Source organism: Triturus cristatus, chromosome 12 (genome assembly GCF_964204655.1).
Source record: "Triturus cristatus chromosome 12, aTriCri1.1, whole genome shotgun sequence".
NCBI classification, from domain to species: domain Eukaryota; kingdom Metazoa; phylum Chordata; class Amphibia; order Caudata; family Salamandridae; genus Triturus; species Triturus cristatus.
In genome coordinates, this window is record NC_140595.1 from 806394377 (window position 1) to 806407302 (window position 12926).

Below are 12926 nucleotides of genomic sequence, written 5' to 3' on the forward strand. Positions count from 1 at the left end.
AGCAAATAGCTTGGTAATTGGGGTCCCACGGCCCATCGGGCTTGTGAGTGCCGGGTCACTGAAACTCCTGCCGACCCTGTTTTTTGTCCCGTGAGAAGGATGCCGTGGCTATCTATATCCTCGAAAGTCCAGCTATTTAAAAAGCACTAGACGCTGTGTTTTAGTGCCATCGGCTGCTAAATGTGAGATTAGCATTGACAGGAATCCTAAACATGGATATACATTGCGCTTCCATTACCTTTATTATAGGGTTTAATATTCTATACTTGTATTGAACAAATGGAGCGCATTTATTGCATATTTCGTCATGTTTCATGATCGGAAGGGGCCACTTTTTATACCCTGTGTGTTTCTCCCCGACATTCCCCCTGTCCTGATCGATTTTCCTGTCCCATTTTACCCTCCTCCTCAATGCTGTCATTGTATTGATACTTTGACGGAAAGGTGGGAGTTTTCCCTTTCGGAAGGGGGGAGGGGGAGCAGGTGCAGTGCCGTATCCTTTCAAAGGAGCCAGTCAGAGATGCTCACGGAAGCTTTCCCTCTAAGCAGATGTTGTCGAGTGTTAATAGATAAAAGGGGGAAACAAGTTCCAGCTATTTTGTGAGTATGTTTAGGGTAGATGGCTAGCACGTGTTTGTATAATTTTGCTCGAAGGAACTGCAGTGGTAATTTGTTTATCTTGAGAACTCTATTCTCGAGGAGAGTAATACAGTCACCCTTTCGGCTCTGTCCTGAAGGGCCCGGGAAAATGGGCATAGTATTGTTTTTAGCGAAAGGCTGTCCAAGGTTTTTTCCTGAATAAACAGGTTCAAGACATTTGCTATGCTCCGATTGCCCTCCTCTTAGCTCGAATTCGGTGCCACGCTAGGGATTACATAGTGCCGCACAGGCGGGTTCTTCAACCATGTCGTTCCATCTGCGCACTGACACTGGAGTGGTCCACATTGTGGGATGTAAGCCAAGTGATAAGACAAGACGGTGAGGTAGTTCCATCCAACTTTGGATGTGACTAGGTGCGGCTGCATAGTGTTCAGGTCGGATGTGTGTCTCGCTGGTCAATCTGTCCATGGGGAAGGCGGAGGGCCTGCCTGGAATGAGCAGAATTAGAATGGCTATTTGAATGCTACCCATTAGATTCTTTTGAAATGTTATCGGGGGTGGGGTTCCTAGTTCTTCATCATAGGATGCTTCATTGAAGCCCTAAGCACAAGGATTGACCTGCCCAAGCGCTGTATAGTGGAACACCTTTAACCATACGAATCAAAATCTTCTTTCTATTCATGGGAAGCATTTCCGTTTTAAGTTGGGAAGCGGCACTGTCTCTTCTGAACCCACACATAGGTGTTGGGGGCCAGTCTCACGATTCAGAGGAAATGTCATGTGTAGGGATTTGCCATCCTTTCACTTCAGGGCGTACATCCATTTGTTGGTTGTGTAGGTCATATCCTCCTACCACAGCGGTTTATGTACATGTATTGCCCAAAATGCCACCCCGCTTTTTAAGTGGCTCATGTGCATTCATCAATGGGAGGGAGAAAACCTTTTTCGGTTTAGGTTTATTGGAAGGGGCGGTAGGAAGAAGGAAACACACGGTAAGTTGATGTTGGCAGTTATGAGCAATCATCATCATTTTGAACAGTGGCTCTTCTATTTTATAGCAATAAGTACTGTGTTTTATGTCTTTTAACGCTTGTTAGTGCTTCATGCTGTATGGGGTTGCTTCCCGTAAAAATGTCATCGCAGATAGGTTTATTAGGTATACTCCCTGACTGCTATCATATCCAGGTAGCAGTGAGAGAACAAATGTGTGTTTTCTTTTCTCAGAACGAGCGGCAGCTGACAAGGGAGGTTCTGGAGTCAAAGGCTCCCAACTTCAGAGGGCGCAGCAACTGGCTTTCCAGTCCGCCAGCAAGCTTGCATCACACGCACTGCATTTAGGGCTCCAGGTAGCTGCTTAACAGAAGCCATTCCATGGAGATATGGTCCTGAATGGAAGCGATTTGCCGCTGTGTTTTATGGCTCCAGGTAAACGGAGATTGAAATCACCCAGGGCGATGCTGGGAGTGAGTGCAGTGTGCCCACTCCATGGAATCCTATAGCACACGGTTCCATCGATATGTGGGTGGAAAAGATCCATGTCAGGCAGATCCTGAAAATACAGTTCGGAACATATCGTGGGTAAGTGCTCTCATTTGAAGGTACGATCTCAATGTTCCTCATGTAATGAAACTGGTACTATGCTTAGTGCTCTCAAAGTCTCTCTGAAAATCTGATTTCAATGTTCTTCATGTAATGCAACTGATACTACGCTAGGCGCTCTTAATTGGAAGTTTGATTTCAATGTTCCTCACTTAATGCAACAGGTGCTATGCTAGGCGCTCTCATTGAAAGTCTGATCTCAATGTTCCTCATGTCATGAAACTGGTACTATGCTTAGCGCCCTCAAAGTCTCTCTGAAAATCTGATTTCCATGTTCCTCATGTAATGCAACTGATACTACGCTAGGCGCTCTTAATTGGAAGTTTGATTTTGATTTTAATGTTCCTCACTTAATGCAACTGGTGCCATGCTAGGCGCTCTCATTGAAAGTCTGATTTCAATGTTCCTCACTTAATGCAACTGGTGCCATGCTAGGCGCTCTCAATGAAAGTCTGATTTCAATGTTCCTCACTTAATGCAACTGGTGCCATGCTAGGCGCTCTCATTGAAAGTCTGATTTCAATGTTCCTCACTTAATGCAACTGGTGCTATGCTAGGCGCTCTCATTGAAAGTCTGATTTCAATGTTCCTCACTTAATGCAACTGGTGCCATGCTAGGCGCTCTCAATGAAAGTCTGATTTCAATGTTCCTCACTTAATGCAACTGGTGCCATGCTAGGCGCTCTCATTGAAAGTCTGATTTCAATGTTCCTCACTTAATGCAACTGGTGCCATGCTAGGCGCTCTCAATGAAAGTCTGATTTCAATGTTCCTCACTTAATGCAACTGGTGCCATGCTAGGCGCTCTCATTGAAAGTCTGATTTCAATGTTCCTCACTTAATGCAACTGGTGCCATGCTAGGCGCTCTCATTGAAAGTCTGATTTCAATGTTCCTCACTTAATGCAACTGGTGCTATGCTAGGCGCTCTCATTGAAAGTCTGATTTCAATGTTCCTCACTTAATGCAACTGGTGCCATGCTAGGCGCTCTCATTGAAAGTCTGATTTCAATGTTCCTCACTTAATGCAACTGGTGCCATGCTAGGCGCTCTCAATGAAAGTCTGATTTCAATGTTCCTCACTTAATGCAACTGGTGCCATGCTAGGCGCTCTCATTGAAAGTCTGATTTCAATGTTCCTCACTTAATGCAACTGGTGCTATGCTAGGCGCTCTCATTGAAAGTCTGATTTCAATGTTCCTCACTTAATGCAACTGGTGCCATGCTAGGCGCTCTCAATGAAAGTCTGATTTCAATGTTCCTTATGTAATGCAACTGATACTACGCTAGGCGCTCTTAATTGGAAGTTTGATTTTGATTTTAATGTTCCTCACTTAATGCAACTGGTGCCATGCTAGGCGCTCTCATTGAAAGTCTGATTTCAATGTTCCTCACTTAATGCAACTGGTGCCATGCTAGGCGCTCTCAATGAAAGTCTGATTTCAATGTTCCTTATGTAATGCAACTGATACTACGCTAGGCGCTCTTAATTGGAAGTTTGATTTTGATTTTAATGTTCCTCACTTAATGCAACTGGTGCCATGCTAGGCGCTCTCATTGAAAGTCTGATTTCAATGTTCCTCACTTAATGCAACTGGTGCTATGCTAGGCGCTCTCATTGAAAGTCTGATTTCAATGTTCCTCACTTAATGCAACTGGTGCCATGCTAGGCGCTCTCAATGAAAGTCTGATTTCAATGTTCCTCACTTAATGCAACTGGTGCCATGCTAGGCGCTCTCATTGAAAGTCTGATTTCAATGTTCCTCACTTAATGCAACTGGTGCTATGCTAGGCGCTCTCATTGAAAGTCTGATTTCAATGTTCCTCACTTAATGCAACTGGTGCCATGCTAGGCGCTCTCAATGAAAGTCTGATTTCAATGTTCCTCACTTAATGCAACTGGTGCCATGCTAGGCGCTCTCATTGAAAGTCTGATTTCAATGTTCCTCACTTAATGCAACTGGTGCCATGCTAGGCGCTCTCATTGAAAGTCTGATTTCAATGTTCCTCACTTAATGCAACTGGTGCTATGCTAGGCGCTCTCATTGAAAGTCTGATTTCAATGTTCCTCACTTAATGCAACTGGTGCCATGCTAGGCGCTCTCAATGAAAGTCTGATTTCAATGTTCCTCACTTAATGCAACTGGTGCCATGCTAGGCGCTCTCATTGAAAGTCTGATTTCAATGTTCCTCACTTAATGCAACTGGTGCTATGCTAGGCGCTCTCATTGAAAGTCTGATTTCAATGTTCCTCACTTAATGCAACTGGTGCCATGCTAGGCGCTCTCAATGAAAGTCTGATTTCAATGTTCCTTATGTAATGCAACTGATACTACGCTAGGCGCTCTTAATTGGAAGTTTGATTTTGATTTTAATGTTCCTCACTTAATGCAACTGGTGCCATGCTAGGCGCTCTCATTGAAAGTCTGATTTCAATGTTCCTCACTTAATGCAACTGGTGCCATGCTAGGCGCTCTCAATGAAAGTCTGATTTCAATGTTCCTTATGTAATGCAACTGATACTACGCTAGGCGCTCTTAATTGGAAGTTTGATTTTGATTTTAATGTTCCTCACTTAATGCAACTGGTGCCATGCTAGGCGCTCTCATTGAAAGTCTGATTTCAATGTTCCTCACTTAATGCAACTGGTGCCATGCTAGGCGCTCTCAATGAAAGTCTGATTTCAATGTTCCTTATGTAATGCAACTGGGGCTATGCTAAGCGGTCAGAAGGTAAAGTTTTAAAAAGCCCTGTATTGGGTCAGCCAGCAAGGTATATATACGGTATGTTACCCGTTATTCTTATTGTAGTTCAACAAACAAATCCTTGCGGAAGCGAACATATCAATGCTTGCTAAAGATTGATGACAGCCTGGTTAGCTCGCTAATGCCACGTTTTGTGGTAGAACTTACTTGTGGAGTGAGAATGTGTCGGGTCAATCTGAGAAAACAATGCTACGCATCCAGGGAGTGACAATTATTTGCCACCGGAATGGTCAAACCAGTGAAGTTTTTTCAGGTTGAAACATGACTGCCCTACTGTTGGCGTCACATCAAGACATTCCAAGCCGTGGTGATGTCACATCAATATATTCCAAGTCTTTGATGTCAGTCTTGCGAGGCGCTTGCCTCTGTGATGTCACTTACATACATTATCAGTACTTGTGATGTCACATCCATACATCCCAGGCCTTGTTGTCACACCTTCGAGAGTGCCGTATGCACGCGTGTGCTGTTACACATATGAGTTAGGAGTCTGTGTTAAAAAGCATCTATGCACCCATCGCAGGTATACGTATGCATTGGAAGCTGGTTATGTCACACTCTACCTCTGCACATGTGTGCTTGTACACGTATGCAATATATGCCTGTGGATTGTCACACAGTACCTATGCACCCTTGTGCTCGTACGCTTATAATAAAAAGTGATGTATTGTATCACACAGTACTTCTACACCCTTATGCATTGGATGTCTGTGTTGTGTCACACGGTACCTATGCATCCTTGTACTTGTGCAATCAAGCTTTATATGCCTGTGGTTCGTCACACAGTACCTACGCACCCTTGTGCTCGTACACTTATACTATTAATGTATCGTGTCACACAGTACCTCTGTGCCCGGGTGCCTGAACGCTTATGCATTGGATGTCCGTGTTGTGTCACCGTACTTATGCACCCTTGGGCCTGTACAATTAAGCATTATATTCCTGTGTTGTGTCACACTGTCCCCTGTGCACTTGGGCACATTTCTGCATCAGATGCCTAGCTCGTATCATACAGTACCTATGCACCCTGTGCTTGTACTCTTTTTGCACTAGATACGTATGTGGTGGCACACAGTACCTATGCATCCGTTTGGTTGCACATTTGATGTCCGCGTTGTGTCACACAGTACCTATGCACCCTGGGCCGAGGGTGTGGGTGGTAAGGGGGGTACAGTCTCATGATGTAGTCAATGGGCCTGGCATACAAACCGTATCTCTTATCCAAAGGCTAGGAGCTCTAATCATCTGTGTTTTTATGTTCCTTTATGTATGGTGGATCCATAAATGTGATACCTGTGAGGTGATCCACACCACAATGACGGCGAGATGTGGAGAAGAAGTGGGGACCGGAAGATCTGGAATGGGTGTGGCAAGCAGTGGTAATACGTGCTGCCCCGTTGCCAGACTAGAGGCCTTTATGGCACAGCGGACGTGGGCCTAGTCAGGACCACTTCTGCTACACGGCGATGGGTCACTCCTCACTATCTTTCAGGTCAGAAGAGTCATGGGTTTGGCCATCCAGGATGCCGGGTTGGATTCGGCAAACTTTGGGTCCCACTCCTTTAGAATTGGGGCGGCCACCGAGGCTGTGGCAACGGGTATAAGGGAGGAGCAGGTCAAGAGGATCGGTAGGTAGTCCTCTAACTGCTATAAGCGCTATGTGCGGCTGCACATGCTCTAGCCCATTGGTTCTGTTTTATGTGAATTGCAAGATTCTTTATCCTGTGACTCAGGGAGAAGTTTGCATCAGTACACTGGTACATAGAATCATATGCTGTGGGGTAGGTTTTTTAGCCTGTCGGTAGGGCAATACACTGACGGATGTTCTATTTTCACGTTTGCTTGCAGTGTCACAAGGCCAGGGCGCGTACGTTGGGAACAAGAATAGAGTTTCAGGGACAGGGCAGACTGTGCGTGGGGCAATCCAGGGAGTTGGTGAACCGCGCTTTAAAAACAAAGTAAGGGACCACCAGCAATCTGGATCCTGCACCTAGGGGGTAACGACCCGGCTTGCCTGGGACGAAGGGTTTTAGTTGAGGAGCTGCTCACTGAGGTGGGATGGTTGGCAAAGAGGTGCCCCAATGCTATGATCGTCTAGTCTCACGTAGTCCCAAGGTTCCAATGGAGAGGGGGCGAGTCAGTGCGAGCATTGAATCACGTGGTAAAGCGGATCAACATTAAGTTTGATAAAGCCGTTCAGGACCCCGAAACTGAATTCAATAGGACATGGGTACATCCGGGGTTATCAGTCTTTTTTGCAAGATGGAGTTCGCCTATCATTCAAAGGGAATCAGGCATTCATGGAGGACATTTTAGCATGGTTGGAGGGCGCGAGTTACAGGGCATGAACTCCTAGTGGGCTGAGGGGGAGGACAGATAGTCGGGCAACTATGCTGTCCTGTGGCGGTAAGGTCATGATTGGTAAGCATAGTTTTCCGTCCTTAGCGGTCAGAACCATGTAACTCCAGGAGCGGTAACAGCCGGTAAGTAGGCTGTCGGGGTGCGGGGGCCAGGGGAGTCACTCTTTCCCGTGGGCCTGTGGCCACCCTCGCACCCGCATGCGCATCAGGGCGCGAGTATGCAAATTTGTAAGCCCCCGCTATGGAGTTTAAGGCTTAGGGCGTAGGGGGGACCCGGGTGAAAGTATCCGGCCGATAAGCCGTACCCCCTGTGCAAGCTTACTCCGGTGGGGTATTTGTAGTTGACCGGGACCTGGCAGCTGCCAGTCATTGACTTTGCCGTAGGCTGTAGAGGAGGTACGCAGAAAGTAAATATATGTATGTTAGATTACTGTAGGAGTGGTCTCTGTATTAGAGCATGTTAAAGTTAGTCAAGTGACATCATGTGTCTAACAATGTATCTGGACTTTCTGCGTAATTGTACATAATGTCAATATTAATCAATGTTTTTTAATTCCGTAATATATACGTCCGGGGGGTCACATCCCCTAATCAAAAAAATTGTGTGGTGTTAAATGCTTGCCTTGGAGGAGGGAGGGAGTCCCCATCCATCCAAGGGTGGGTCGGTCTGGGTCCAAAAGTAAAAGGGGACTTAGGCACTACCAGGCCATATGGGCAAGGCTGAGCGCTGCACAGCGCGGGCCGCCATAATGGCGGTTGCGCCGGTCCCCGGTGACCTGGGGGAGGTGGGGGTGTCGCCGCGCCAGGTGATGACGCGGCACCCGCACTTCCGCTGCGCAGCCAATGGGGGCAGGTTACGGGCATGAACCGGAAGCACTTTAGTGCTTCCGGTTCACATGATCCTGCAACATAAGGGCATACCGGTTTAGACCGGCATGCCCAGTGCTTCCCTTTTAAAGGGGGTGCCGGGAGCGGGAACAGTCTCTTGTTCCTTTGCTCCCCTGCAGAACGGCACCCGGGCCACCAGCGGCCCGTAACTCTTTTTTCCCCACCCACCATCCCCTAAGGCAAGCAGCCCATATGTGTGTGTCAGCAAGGTAATTTTGCTTGGTTCTCTAAAAAGTTTCATTGCAGGTATCTCAGGAGCTACGATCATATGTAAATATCATGAAGTTTAGTAATTTTGTAATAAAAGTGTGAATGTATTAACCCTGGGTGGACAACTACGCTACGCTCGTGAAGTTTCTGTAGTTTGTGCTACTTCGCGCTACGCGAATTGAACGTAGCACAGTGCAAAATTGCGTAGCGTAGTTGGCATTTCTTGCTCGCTCGCGGTCCTCAACGTCAAGTTGGCAACCGCGAGTGAGCAAAATGACATCCCGACGAGACTTTTTCCTCGTTCGCGATCAGCAACATCAAGTTGGCGATCGCGAGCGTGGAAAATAAACCTCCCGGAGAGATTCTCACCACGGGGAGGTCAGGTTTCTCATTGCGAGTGGTCGCGTATGCTCGCGACCACTCGCGATGAGAAACTACCAGTCCACGTTGAGAAAGCTGCCGCTCGAGTAAAAATCTAATCGAGCGGCAGAAAACGACAGCTCGCACTATGCAAGATGCCGTTTTCAATGATTGTACAGTGCGAACAATCATCCGGCACTGTGCAATGATCGCGAACAGAGCACTACGCAGTTCGCGTAGTGCTACGCGTATCTCACGTAGTGCAAAGTGCACTTCGCGTAGCTACGCGTAGCGCTACTACGCGAACTACGCCCAGGGTTAGAATATATGTCATATTCAGTTACAGTTATGTTGATATAAAGTTAAGGAAGTTGATATAACATTTTATAAAAGTGTCAGTAGATGATATATTGATTCACGCAATATTGTCGTATTTAGTTGTGTGTCTCCTGTCAGGCGGTAAGGTCATGATTGGTAAGCATAGTCTTCGGTCCTTAGCGGTCAGAACCATGTAACGCCAGGGGCAGTAACAGCTGGTAAGTAGGGGTGCGGGGCTGGGGGAGTCACTCTTTCTAGTGGGCCTGTGGCCACCCTCACACACGCATGCGCATCAGGGCACGAGTATGCGAATTTTTAAGCCCCCGTTATGGAGTTTAAGGCTAGGGCGTAGGGGGGCCCGGGGGAAAGGAACCGTCCGATAAGCCGTACCCCCTGCGCAAGCTTACTCCAGTGGAGTATTTGTAGTTGACCGGGACTTGGCGGCTGCCAGTCATTGACTTTGCCGTAGGCTCTAGAGGAGGTACGCAGAAAGTAAATATATGCATGTTAGATTACGGTAGGAGTGGTCTCTGTATTAGAGCATGTTAAAGTGAATCAAGTGACATCATGTGTCTAACAATGTATCTGGACTTTCTGCGTAATTGTACATAATGTCAATATTAATCAATGTTTTTTAATTTCGTGAGAAATACGGCCGGGGGGTCACACCCCCTAATCCCAAAAATTGTGTGGTATTAAATGCTTGCCTTGGAGGAGGGAGGAAGTCCCCATCCATCCAAGGGTGGGTTGGTCTGGGTCCAAAAGGAAAAGGGGACTTAGGCACTACCAGGCCATACTACCCCTCTCAGCCGGTGCTTAGAAACCCCAGTCCCCGAGCGCTACACAAGCCCTCTTCTTCTCTGCCAGTCAGTCCTGGTAACTGCTTATGTCAGCTGTCAGATGATAGGGGTTGTTTGGCTTTTAGCATCTGTCCTCAGATCAGGGCTGGTTGCCAAGGCGCCTCCTTTAACATACCTTCCTGTTTTATGGTCCTTGTAAACCTCATAAACTCTAAGATGTTATCTGAGGGTACCTAGTGCTGGCGCAGTCTCTCCTCACTCACTTCCAGCTTCTCGGCTCCTGCACCCCGGATCCTGCTGAGGCACGACTTGAGCTGTGAGTAGACCCCTCATGGACCCTATATGCAAATACCACCAATGCTTCATGACATAAAATACAATTTATTCCAACATAAAACTCAGAATAACATCACAGCATAACCTGTCTTGTCTGTATTCATCTGTATATCTCTGAAGATGTCGCAGTTTCATGATTGAAAGGCGCGCACCTTTTAATGGGCAAGGAATGCCAGTCTCAGAGGAGGCTACGTTTAGGGGCTGATGACACACATGGGTAGGTTTTTAACCGATAGAAGCTGGGAAGACAGCTCGGAGGGTTAAAGCGTCTGCACGAGGTCTGTGTGTTCAACTTGCAGGGCGTGTTTGAATCCTATCTGGGGCCGATCCAGTCTTTTATTCTGGGTCACTTATAGAAAGACCTGTGATTCAAGTGCTTTAAAAAGACCAAATATTGGTTGTAATATTTAGTATTGTTGTAGGAAGTGTTTTCTATCCAGTTGCAACTGTATGAAGTATGCACACACGTGATACAGAATAAGATGTGTAATCATATTTCATATTTTACTAATGTGTTTACAATCGAGGCAACGGATGTACAGTCAGTCGCGGTGTTGAGCGCGGGCAGGCTGAACGGCAGGTTGGCTTTTTAGCCACATCAGTGTTATTTGGCTTGAAACGTAACAATGTCTGTGCAGTGTCTGCTGAGATGTCTGTCAAGGGGACGCACTCTTGCAACTCCTGACAACTTGCACAAGGTTTTGTGATCTTACTTATATTGGGCATTTCCAGTTGACCAATGGTTTCTACTGGACCGCCGTTGAAAAGTATGGGTTTTACTTATGTTAAACTGCTGTTGAGAAACCTTTACTTCATCCCAGGTTTTTCTTGAGAAGTGCAGGGCTGGCATTTATTTATTTTTAGAGTTTTATACAGCGCAAACTAGACCCTTGCGGACATCAGCGCTTTACAAGGTAGAGTCTTAGTTACATAAAAACACTGTAAATAGCATAAAGTTCGCTGATAGACAATGGTAGTGTAATCAACCAATCATTGATACACGGTATAAAATACAAAACAAAGCGTTCACTGTATATCAAGCATAATATAGATACAATATCTAGGATATCTGGCTGGGCAGTGAACATTATAAAGTTTAACGTGGAGGATACTAGCCCCTGCTCAGGTGAATTTAGCCATGAGGAGCGAGTTCACTTCTTTTTTTAAAAGTGCAATAGATGGATTAAGTCTGGTTTCTGGGGGAAGAGCATTCCAAATTCTGGGCGCCATCCCTGAAAATGTTCGCTTATACGTTTTTTTCTTGTTGAATCTTTGAGGTTTCAGTAGAAAGTTGTTAGCACATCTTAAAGATCTAGCCCCACACGAGGGCACCAGTTTCTGTGCCAGATAGCTGGGTGTATTGTGATGGTTTTATGAGTCATACATGCCATTTTCAAATGAATTGTGGCTTCAAAAGGTAGCCAGTTAAGGGATTTTAAGTCAGGGGATATGTGGGAACTTCTTTTGGAGCCAATGATAAGCCTCGCTGCGGCGTTGATTGAGGCTCTTAGAGGGACAGTTGCCGCTCTGGGCAGGCAGCAGAGAGAGACACTGCCGGGACAACTAGAGCTTGTACTGCCAGTTTGAAGTCCTTATCTGGCAGGAAAGGTTTCAGTTTTCTCAAAGTGTTTATCTGAAAGTTTGCTCCTTTTGTTGCGTTGCTGATGTGTTTTTGCATATTGAGGTTTCTGTCCAGAGATATTCTCAGTGATTTTGCTGAATTCACGATGAGGGGCTGACAATTGAGTGCAGTAAGGGGAGGATGCTGAGTCTGATAAGGGTGTAACTGCTGGTGCCATAGTAAGGGGGGAGTGTCTTATGGTGGAGTCTCGTGGGGAGGGGCGCTTAATTGTAGTTAATGGCCGTGATATCAGTGTGGTGGTGTATGAGTCCGTGATGGGTGTCATTGCCGGTGTGGTAGGAAGGGGGGAGCGTCTTATGTATGCGTCAGGTGTGGAGGGTGGGGTAGTTTGGAGCTCGGGTGTAAATGTTGGTCGGGGTAATAAGGGAGTGTGGCTAGCGGCAGAGTTTGGTGGTGTGATAAGGTGAGTGCTGGTGTTGGGAGTAGCCTGAGCCGGGGCTTGTGCTTTTCTCACTTGTTCCTTGATAATGGGAAAGATGTTATCCAACAGGTTTAGGCTGCGGTCTGTTGATTGCATGAGAATAGTTCTGTTATTATATATTGTGATGGTTGCTGCCACTTTGAAGTTTTGGGAGGGGGAGATATAGATAATGAGGCCATGTGCGTTTTTTCTGGTGGAGCAGATCGCAAATATTTCTAGGAATGCTTTCCTCCTTGCGCTCTTCGTTTAGTGTAAAAGATGATATCCGTAGTTATATGTCCTATGTTTGTGTAGAAGTAGGGATCAGAGATGGGTGTTTCCGGGTTTAGTTTTATCATGTTGTGTTTGAAGCGTTTGGACGCTTGTTTTGAGAGATTGGGGGGGGTAGTTAATGGTGTAGGTATGTGCGCCTGTGAGTTCCATGGTGGGGCAGGCACTGTTAGACTAGGGTAGGGTGTTATGGTGCGAATTTGACTTAGTCTGTCGTGTAAATCTGTTGTTCCAGGGTTGACTCAGAAGAACGTCAGATAAAAGTTGTATTGCTGCTTTGATTTGCCGTAACGAGAGTATGATCTCTTCAAGTCCGGGTTCTGGTGAGGGAGGGAGCCCGATCGGTGGATGTATTATG

The 12926-nt window shown here is 46.4% G+C and overlaps 1 protein-coding gene across 3 annotated transcripts in view; it reads left to right on the top strand.

Annotated features, from left to right (window-relative positions):
* Positions 1-1810: 1810 nt before the first annotated feature.
* LOC146782921 (beta-1,3-galactosyltransferase 5-like) overlaps positions 1811-12926 on the top strand; it is a 250300-nt gene continuing 239184 nt past the window's right edge. Inside the window, exon 1 of one of the 3 annotated variants that reach the window (XM_085637975.1) lies at positions 1811-2178. The gene's annotated coding sequence lies outside the window, so the exon portion shown is untranslated. Of the gene's footprint in view, positions 2179-10126; positions 10216-12926 lie in introns of those variants that run through there. The other 2 variants (XM_085637974.1, XM_085637973.1) reach the window with 2 other exon arrangements.